The 10,646-nt window shown below is 45.8% G+C and overlaps 1 long non-coding RNA gene across 1 annotated transcript; it reads right to left on the bottom strand.

The window, feature by feature from the left end:
• Positions 1-6,656: 6,656 nt before the first annotated feature.
• On the bottom strand, positions 6,657-9,505 carry LOC309503613. The gene is made up of 4 exons (XR_014207778.1): positions 8,731-9,505; positions 8,484-8,642; positions 8,298-8,390; positions 6,657-7,793 (listed from the first exon to the last, which is right to left on the bottom strand). It is a non-coding gene; the product is annotated as an uncharacterized lncRNA (long non-coding RNA).
• Positions 9,506-10,646: the final 1,141 nt, after the last annotated feature.

The following is a 10,646-nucleotide window of genomic DNA, read 5'->3' as shown; positions in this document are numbered from 1 at the left end:
GTAATAAAAATCCCTTTGTTTGTGTATGGGAGAAGGAAGGAGACCGGGGTCGGCTGGCTGAGACTCGTGGGTATTTAATAACTCAATTCGTACATAACAATCGCGCCACATGCGCTCACAAAACTCAACACAACTTTACAGGATCAAACAGCACTGTAATCTCAGTCCACAGATGTCTCAGTCCTCTGCCTGGTTCCCACGAGTCCTCAGCCCTCTCTCTCCTTGATGGCTGTGAGACCTCTCCTTAAATGCAGTCTCCCCACGCCAATTACTGCAACGAGACACAGGTGTAAATCATTTCGTACTTAACCCACTTACCGCTGCTTCTCTCCCCGCTCTCTCTCCTGTCGCAGACCTCGCTGAACCACGCCCCCCTCGCCACATACCCCCACCGCCCGACTCAGGCCGGGGAGCCATCTGGCCTGCAGCCTCCCTCCCCCTCCTCCTGGAGAGGAAGTCGGCCACAGCCATCTGTACACCCGGCCTGTGGATCACCTTGAACTTAAAAGGCTGTAAAGCGAGATACCAACGGGTGATCCGCGCGTTGGTATCCTTCATGCGGTGGAGCCACTGCAGGGGAGCGTGGTCCGAACAGAGGGTGAACTCCCGTCCCAGGAGGTAGTAGCGAAGGGTGAGAACCGCCCACCTGATGGCCAAGCATTCTTTCTCGATGGTGCTGTACTTAGTCTCTCTCTTCGAGAGCTTACGACTAATGTACAGCACCGGGCGATCCTCCCCCTCCACCTCCTGGGACAGTACAGCACCCAGCCCCCTGTCCGACGCGTCAGTCTGCAATAAAAAAGGGAGAGAAAAGTTAGGGGAGTGCAAGAGCGGCCCGCCACACAGAGCAGCCTTAACCTTGGTAAAAACCTGTTGGCACTGCTCCGTCCACTGGACCGTATCTGGCACTTCCTTTTTAGTGAGGTCAGTCAGCGGGCTGGTGAGGTCCGAATAACCAGGAATAAACCTTCTATAATATCCCGCCAGCCCCAAGAACTGCCTCACCTCCTTTTTGGTCTTAGGTCTCGGACAGGTTGCAATTGCTGCGGTCTTATCAATTTGAGGACGCACCTGCCCATGACCTAAGTGGAAACCCAGATACCTCACTTCCAACCGCCCAACTGCACACTTCTTCGGGTTGGCCGTCAGCCCCGCCCGTCTCAGCGCCCCAAGAACGGCCCTCACCTGCTCCATATGCCGCTGCCAATCATTACTGTAGATGATAATATCATCCAAGTAAGCAGCGGCATATGCAGTGTGGGGCCGCAGAACCTTATCCATAAGGCGCTGAAACGTGGCTGGTGCCCCGAACAGCCCGAAAGGAAGTGTCACAAATTGGTGTAATCCAAACGGCGTGGTGAAAGCCGTCTTTTCTTTGGACATGGGAGATAAGGGGATCTGCCAATATCCTTTCGTTAAGTCCAATGTCGAGTAAAAACGAGCCGAGCCTAACCGATCAAGCAACTCGTCAATCCGCGGCATTGGATATGCGTCGAATTTCGACACTGCGTTCACCCTGCGATAGTCTACACAGAACCGCACTGAGCCATCCGTCTTAGGAACTAAGACTATCGGGCTCGCCCAGTCACTGTAAGACTCCTCGATTACCCCCAACTCCAGCATTGCCTCTAATTCGGTCTGAACCACTTTTTTTTTGTGTTCAGGCAACCTGTATGGCCGGCCGCGAACTACCACGCCCGGCTCCGTCTCAATGTGGTGCTGAATCAGATTAGTACGACCGGGCAGGGGCGAAAACACATCTGCAAACTCAGATTGTATCTTTGCAATGTCAGCGAGCTGCGAGGGCGAGAGGTGATCTCCTCCGGGGGCCAGGGCGAGAGATTTCCCTTTGACGATCGCCTCTGGCCCGAGATCTTCCTCCCCACTCACTGCCGTTGCAAGCAACACTGACTCCTCCTCACTCCACTTTTTAAGGAGATTGAGGTGATAGATCTGTCGTGAATCGCCTCTGTCCGTTCGTATTACTTCATAATTGAGATCGCCTATTCGCTGTGTGACCTCAAAGGGTCCTTGCCACTTAGCTAATAACTTAGAGCTGGAAGTTGGTAGTAACACGAGCACTTTATCTCCCTGTGTAAATTCTCTAAGCTTAGTTCCCCTGTTATATAGCCGGCTTTGCCTGTCCTGAGCCTGGAGCAAATTCTCCATAGAGAGCCGCCCCAGTGTATGGAGCTTTGCTCTCAGGTCCACGACATACTGAATTTCATTTTTGCTATCCGAGCGTCCGTCCTCCCAAGTTTCTTTCAGGACGTCTAAAACCCCACGAGGCTGACGTCCGTAAAGAAGCTCGAATGGGGAAAACCCCGTGGAGGCTTGCGGGACCTCGCGCACAGCAAATAAGAGGGGTTCTAGCCATCTGTCCCAATTTTTCGCGTCCTCTTGTACGAATTTACGAATCATTGTCTTCAACGTGCGATTAAACCGTTCGACCAGCCCGTCCGTTTGTGGGTGATAGACACTGGTTCGTACCGATTTAATGCCCAATAATTCGTACAATTCGCTTAACGTGCGAGACATAAACGCGGTGCCCTGATCCGTGAGAATCTCTTTCGGGATTCCCACGCGGGAGATTAAACGAAACAGTGCGTCCGCCACACTTTTAGCGGAAATGGTGCGGAGCGCCACTGCTTCGGGATATCGCGTTGCGTAGTCCACTATGACCAACGCAAAGCGATGTCCCCGTGCGGTTCGTTCTAATGGCCCGATGAGGTCCATACCAATTCTCTCGAAAGGGACCTGCATAAGAGGTAAAGGGCGCAAAGGCGCTTTTGGGGCGGCCGGTGGGTTCACCAACTGACATTCACGACACGACGCGCACCATCTGCGCACGTTCTCGTGAATGCCCGGCCAAAAGAATCGGGTCATTAGACGATTTAGTGTGGAAGTCATCCCTAAATGCCCAGCCATCGGATTACAATGCGCCGTCTGGAAAAGCATTTCCCGACGGCTCCGTGGTACTAACAATTGGGTTGTATCTTCCTTTGTCTGAGTGTCTTGGGTCACTCGATACAACCGGTCCTTAATTATGGCAAAATAAGGATAGGAGAGCGCGCGATCAGGTTGGAGGGGCTGCCCATCGATGGAACGGACCTGTTCAAACGCATGTTTGAGCGTCTCATCTTGCGACTGTTCCAGGGGAAAGTCATCGCGGTTGGAGAGGTTTAACCTCACCACGCCGCTCGCATCCTCTGAAACAGACCCGCTAGGTCCAGGTACAGCCTCTCCCACCTGAGTGCTAGCTCCCCTTCCCCGCCCTCTCTTTTTCCCAGAGACATCCGTTGTCAAGCACCCCAATAATTGTTCGAAAGCTGGCCAATTTGTCCCCAAAATTAACGGATGTCGGAGGCGCGGACTAACTGCCACCTCCACACAATGATTGTGTCCCCTAAATTTAATAGTGATGGCTCTTAACGGGTATTCCACTATATCCCCGTGCACACACCTCACCTTAACCATGCGGCCCGTATCCAATGCCCCAGATTGTATCAGGCTTTGATGGATAGAGGTCTGGTTACAACCCGAATCCACCAATGCCTGATAGGTACCCCCCTTAATACTCACAGGTATCTGGTATAACCCGGCTTGATCAGGGGCGGTCTGCGGGACGTCCGGGATCCGGACCATCGTCCCTACCTCCATGACCGGGCACCTATCCACGAAATGGCCCGGATCCCCGCAACGCCAACAGACCGGCCCAGGTTTTCCCGCCGCCCTAGTGGCAGAAAGTGGGTCCAGTGATTGGCGTGGGGAGAGTGCAGCAGCGCCATCGAGTCCCTCCTGGGACCCCGGCCCCCTGACAGGGCCTCGCGGCCCGGCTGGAACCTCGGCTCCAGCCCTCCATCGCGGGTAGGCCCGTGGCGGGCCACTGATACGGGTCCTGGGGAAAGGAACAGGTTTAGGGGGAGGGGTAGAGAGAGGAACAGGGGGAGAGAGAGAGAGAGAGATAGATGGCAGGGGTTCGCCGACCCCGGAGCACGCCGCCATCTGGTCCTCCGCCAATTGGATGGCCAGATCCAGCGACGCCGGTCGGTGGCACTGGACCCACTGGGCAGTCCTCCTCGGCAGACGGGAAATGAACTGCTCCAGTACCACCTTGTTGATAATGTCCTTGGCGTCGCTTCCTCCGGCCAACAGCCATTTGCGGCACGAGTCCCGGAGCTGCTGCGCCAGTACAAAGGGTCGGCCCGCTTCCGCCAGTTCCAGTGAACGGAAGCGCTGTCGATGTTGTTCAGGGTTGAGGCCGACCCTTTGGAGAATAGCTCGTCGTAGATCGGCGTACACCAGGAGGTTCTGGACGGGCAGTTGTTGAGCAGCCTTCTGGGCTTCCCCCGACAGTAGTGGAATCAGGCGCACCGGCCAGCTGTCCTGTGGCCACTCACATGCCTCGGCCGTCCGCTCAAACAGGTCCATAAAGGCCTCGGGATCATCAGCCGGTCCCATCTTGTTCAGAGGCATGTGAGCTGCTGTGGTGGCCGCGGCGCCGGGGGAAGCCGGCTCCGTCCGAACCTCCCGGTCCAGCCAGCTCCGGAACAGCTCGCGGTCCTCCTGCTGGGCTTGCATCATGACGTGGAACCGTTTCTCCTGATCGTCCCTCAAGTCCAGCAGGGCTTGATGGTTCTCTTGATGTAGACCCGCGAGCGATGCGATGATGTCCGCAAATGGCGTTCCCGATGTTCCTGGCGGAGATTGCATTTCGGCGGCGGCGTTCTCCTTCCTTCCCGGGTTTCGGCACCAGTGTAATAAAAATCCCTTTGTTTGTGTATGGGAGAAGGAAGGAGACCGGGGTCGGCTGGCTGAGACTCGTGGGTATTTAATAACTCAATTCGTACATAACAATCGCGCCACATGCGCTCACAAAACTCAACACAACTTTACAGGATCAAACAGCACTGTAATCTCAGTCCACAGATGTCTCAGTCCTCTGCCTGGTTCCCACGAGTCCTCAGCCCTCTCTCTCCTTGATGGCTGTGAGACCTCTCCTTAAATGCAGTCTCCCCATGCCAATTACTGCAACGAGACACAGGTGTAAATCATTTCGTACTTAACCCACTTACCGCTGCTTCTCTCCCCGCTCTCTCTCCTGTCGCAGACCTCGCTGAACCACGCCCCCCTCGCCACAATTGTTTATTACTGCGTTGCAAATAGATCATTTCTATTACCCTATAATATAATTTCTATTAAATACACTGACAAATAAAATAAATTGTTAAACTCAAACTTCAGATTTACTGGGGCACAGCAGATTTATACTGGGGCACATGCCCCAGTAAAAGGTGTCTAGCGACGCCCCTCCCCGTGACATTCCAGATACTCCACACACACACACAAACATCCTTTGTGTATAACTGAGAATAAGAGAAATATATTTTTTTTACCTTTTTAATATATGTACAAATCCTATATGCATGTGTGATTAGTTTTACCTTATAATAGAGGTGTGGTTTTCTAATGTGTAGTTTTGAATTCTAAGTGTTTATCGAAAGAATGTTTCCCCCAATTTAGGGTCTCAAATAGAATCATGGTTTTGTAACCCTACCTCAGACCATAAAACTTTATGGCCCAGGAAAGAAGACATTCCAACACAGAATACAAGAATATGCATTTATTCCAGGAAATACCATATTTCTAAATATGAATGCTATTTTCGATCTCTCACACGACAGTAAAAATAGTAGGCGTTTCTTCACAACAAAGAAACTTCTTTCCGCCTCGGATCAGAAGATTTGATTTGCTGTTGTTACAAACAGAAGGCGTAAACAGACGTCTTTTAAAAGGAAGAGACCCCCACTTCTAGCTCTTTTCTCTCGTCGATCGCTCTGACCTCCTCTCTTCTTCCCCCCTCCAAACTTTGGAAACCGAAGCCCGGACCCGCTTCGGCCTGCTTTCATTCCTGGCAACTTCACCTCAAAGAAAGAGACTCTTTGAATTTCCCGGGGCCGCGCTCTCCCGAAAGACACAGCACGCGCACGCCGCGCTCGGACGACTCACGCTGCTCTTAAAGACACACGCAGGACCCTGCCTTCCTTCCTCATACAAAGAGAACCATATGCAAGTATCGATTATTGAATTGAACTTTTAAAGGTGATTTCTTTGTGGTCTCTCAAGGGTTACTGTCTGTGATTTTTGCCATAGCCTACGATTTTTGCTTTCACTTCCGATCTCATCTCTTATCCTTCTCTCTCTCTCTCATCCTCTCTCTCATCCTTTTCTGTCATTCATATCTTTCTCTAATTCTGATCATTTTATTCTCTCTCACTGTTATTCGTTGTCTTGTATTGTTTAACTGTATTTTATGTACATAGACATATAATCCGTGTGTAATGTGTAGTTTGATATATTCCTTAGTTCGATGTATTAGTCCAATTATTAAATTCCATATGTCCTTGACTGACTCTGTTTTAATTGCCCATGTTGCGAAGTCACTGAAATGTTCGATCTTAGCTATATGCTTTATCTTGATACGATTTAAGTAACCTAATCTTACAAACCCAGAGAGTTGTTTTCTTTCAAGGCCTGGAAGGGATACTCTTTCTTGTGTTTGTAAGAAGGATCATTTTCCTTGAGAGTTAAGTTAATCTTACATTTAATGTTTGCGGGACAAACAGATTGTTTGATAGCTAAATTAATTCCAGTACACTGTAAATTCGAATAAGTTCAGTTTACTTAAAAAAAGTTTGGAAACCGATTGCCTTATTTTTGCAAAGCAAACTTAAAGGGAAAACTGAAGTTAAGTTAATAATCAGCTAAAAGTAAAGAAAGCAAACTCTTCCCAAGTAAATTAAGTAGTAAATATCAATTTAGTTTAATATCAATTCTAGTTAACATACTCTATAATATTTACTAATCTTACTTACGATTTAGTAGTAAGATTACTTGAGTAATTCCATTTAACTAACAGTGTTATAATGCGTTCTGCAAACATCTTAAATACTATTATTCTCAACATGGTTTTAATCTGCCTTTTTAAGTTATGGAGACTCAAAAAAATATGTGCAATCGGTTTCCACATTTTCTTCAAGTAAAGTGAACGTATTTTTAGCAGTTCAACTAGCATGGAATGCACTTAACACAAGTGTGAAATTCTCAACTGTTTAATTTCTCAACAGTAAATTTAAGAACATCACAATACACATATGCTTTAAAACATCAGTTTTCTTTTTAAACACTCTTTACCTCTTGGCTAGCAGCATTCTGCTGTCATGACATTTTCAAAACATGCACTGTATGCAAACAAAACAGCATAAAATAGGCCTTACAACTCTGAAATACAGACCTTTTCTGAATAGGCTTTTACAAAATTTAAATACAAACATTTCCTACCTTGACACAGCATGTGGCTTTGGAAAGGTTTAAAAAACACAGTGGCCACTTGAAATTAGTGCAAATGAATATGCCAATATGCTAACTTAAACACGGCAGCAGGCATTAAAGGCAGTAAGGAGACAAGTTTAGCTTACAAGCTGATTTTTAAGGGTTTGGAGTTTGGGTTTGAGATTCTTCCCTCCCAAAGACAGAAATACCCGTTGAAAGAAATCAAATGTGTTCCTCATTGTCTTTGGGTAGTCTAAATTAAGAGCATATATCAAAGCAAAAAGGAGACATACAGCATGTGGCAAATTTGGGACATCATCCACAACAATTGTTCCCTCCAGAACGATTGCCCTTAGTGCATCCATGTTGAGGGCATTTGGACGTTTGGCAGGCATACCTTCAGGTAAAATTGTGAGCAGGCCAACATCTACTTCACTGAAGTCTGCATCTACATCCACATCCTAAGTAGAGAAGGAAAGAAAAATCAGAATTGTTTCACAAGAGACATATAGTATCTAATGCAAAACTACAAAAAGTATACCACCCAGGATTAATATTTGTCCTAACATGAGCTATATTCTCATGGAATAAAACAAAATGGCAATTTAAAGGGATGGTCCGGAGTAAAATCAACCTAGATTCACCCTTTGCACCATGACATCGACATTTTCCCTTGGTTGAAGATTATTAAAATGATAGCTTATTTAGTGATATCAGCTGTATGGCTTAGAGCAGGCGCTAATGGCTCTATGTATCTCGTAAATTACCCCACTAATAATGCCCAGAACCACACTTCTACAATAGTACTAATAGGTTCTGTACTCATAAAACGAGGCATTGTAAAGTTTGTAAGTACATCAGGATTTTATTCAAATGTGTTTGGCTCGATGGTGCAAATTACCCTAGGTTGATCTAACTCCGGACCATCCCTTTAAGAAAGCAGAAACACCAATAACATTACTTACAAAGCACGTCCTGAAAAATTCCTCTGGGTCATCCCCCAAGAGGACTGGAAGTCCCTGAAGTACTGCGGTGCGAACAAATGTTACATCAGGTGGCTATGAAAAAGTAGAGACAGGTAGACACGTTATCGGCCGAGGGTAACAATCATATGCAGATTATGATTCAAAGATAGCATCATAAAATAATACCTTTGAATTAACTTGTTGCAAAATTTCATCAAGTATTCTTCCCTGGTTTCCTCCTTTTTTCCGGAAAATTTCAAACAAGCGTGTAGAGTGTGTGTCCAACGCAGCGTAGAACTGAGATTTCAGATTTTTCCCAGATATGCGATTGAATTCTGCTAAGATCTAAAGCATTAACATAAGAGTGGTTGTTAACATTCAAACACACAATTCATAAAAAACACAGGTTTTTGAAGAGGAAAAGAAAACAAACCTGACTTTCCATGAAAAGTGCTGGCCACTTCTTCAAAATCTCACAGACAGGAGGTTCAGAGTGGATGATTTCTTTCCGTCTCAAAGCAAATGTGCTGTCCATCTTCTTGCCAATCAGGCTCATGTTTGGGGGCCTCTTTTTAATTTCTTCTACAAGTTCTACTCTTGTGCATTCTTGACTTTCTTCATCTTCCCCATTAGGAAAGTTTGGCAAGAAATTGTATTCAAATCGCCTGGGTTTTTTAAAGCCTGACTTTGTTGCCATGGTTTCACCTCTCTTTCCCCCCAACTGCAACATCACTACAGCCACATTTACGGAGTTTTGTTCTATAGTTGGCCATTTTAAATTTCAGGCTGTTTTTCCAGCCAGCTGAGCCTGTTGGGGAGCCCTGTTCAGTCAAACAGGGATGTGCTTTGATTAGAGCTGCGGCAACTTGGGCAAAATCTTCATCTCTTGGATACGCCTTAAAATAAAAAAATAAAAAATTACATCAATCAAAAGTCAAAGAACAAACAACATAATCAGATGCATAGACTGGTGTTTCTCTCCCTCTCTTTTTTCAAATTGTTGGACACATGCAAAGCAGTTGGTCAATGAGTTAAATGGAAACATCACATGCATTAGGTATTATTTGAAAACTAAGACTGTTAAAGTTTTCATGGTGACAGTGCATCATCCCTGTCAAATTGAAAAATAAAATGCAATTGGTGATTTCACATTTTATTTTCTCTACAATCTCGAGGCAAGACTGCCAATATTAAAATGAAAAGGCAAACATGAAAAAGAAAATAGTTTTTTTACACAGCTTTTTATTAACGCTAACAAAATAAGTGAGTTAATAAAAAGCTTTGTAAAAACTATTTGCAGTTTCTTTTTCACGTTGCCTTTTCATTTTAATATTGGCTGTCTTGCCTCGAGATTGTAGAGAAAATAAAATGTGAAATCACCAATTGCATTTTATTTTTCAATTTGACAGATGATGCATTGTCACTGTGAAAATGAAATAATTATAATGGCACATATTTTGTGTACAGTTTTCTGTAATGAAATGGTTAATCTGGTTTTAGTTTTCATTTTTATTATTTAATTGATTTATTTAATTTTGGCAGAAAATTGATTCCATAGGTTAAGGCAGGGGTGGGCAATTAATTTTCCCAAGGGCCACATAAAAAACTTGGGCGGTTGTAGAGGGCCAGACCAATACACTTAACTCGGTTCTTCCCAATATATTATTTCTTTTTATAATAAAAAAATAATAATAAAAAAAAACAGGAAATGAATGAAATGTGGAGTACGCAATTATATCTCTGTTTAATGAACATTTACAAAAGCAGTTTTGAAAATGTGCATTGTTTCAAAACTAGCATCATAACTATTCAAAAAAGCAATAAATGCCCCCAGTGTTGGCATTTATGTAGAAAAATTAGTTGCCTTGACTTTGAAAGCAGCAGTCCATAGCTGTGTCCCAATGTTGAAGGCTGCATCCTTCGAAGGACGCAGACTTCAAGGATGCAGCCCATGCGTCCTCTGAAGGACGCACCATGTAGCCTTCCTAGGATTTCCTAATTGCGCAGCCAGGTGTTCCCGATCACCGCTCCTGGCGCCAAGCAACGGTGCGAGAGGACAGCTGCTATCCTGGTCATTCATTTTGATAACTGAGTAAACAGCTATGGAGCCAGAATTGGCTATTGTCTTTTTTATGTTTTATATTTTACTTGAGGACATGGTGAGGATTTTTTAGCCCCGGCGCTGCCAGGTCATGTATTTTCGGTTTAGCCCTGTTTGAGTACAAAACCCAATTGAATATAAAAAGTCCAGTATTTCTCGCGCTCGTCATCGGCAGCTGTCGCGGTTGCCAGGCGACAAGAACAATCCTTCATAGGCTAGACCAGTCCGAGCGCGTCAGATGAGCCCTT

Source organism: Leuciscus leuciscus (genome assembly GCF_965113295.1).
Source record: "Leuciscus leuciscus genome assembly, chromosome: 1".
Taxonomy (NCBI): Eukaryota; Metazoa; Chordata; class Actinopteri; order Cypriniformes; family Leuciscidae; genus Leuciscus; species Leuciscus leuciscus.
Note: the sequence above shows the minus strand (reverse complement) of the source record. Positions and strands in the feature narration are given on the sequence as shown.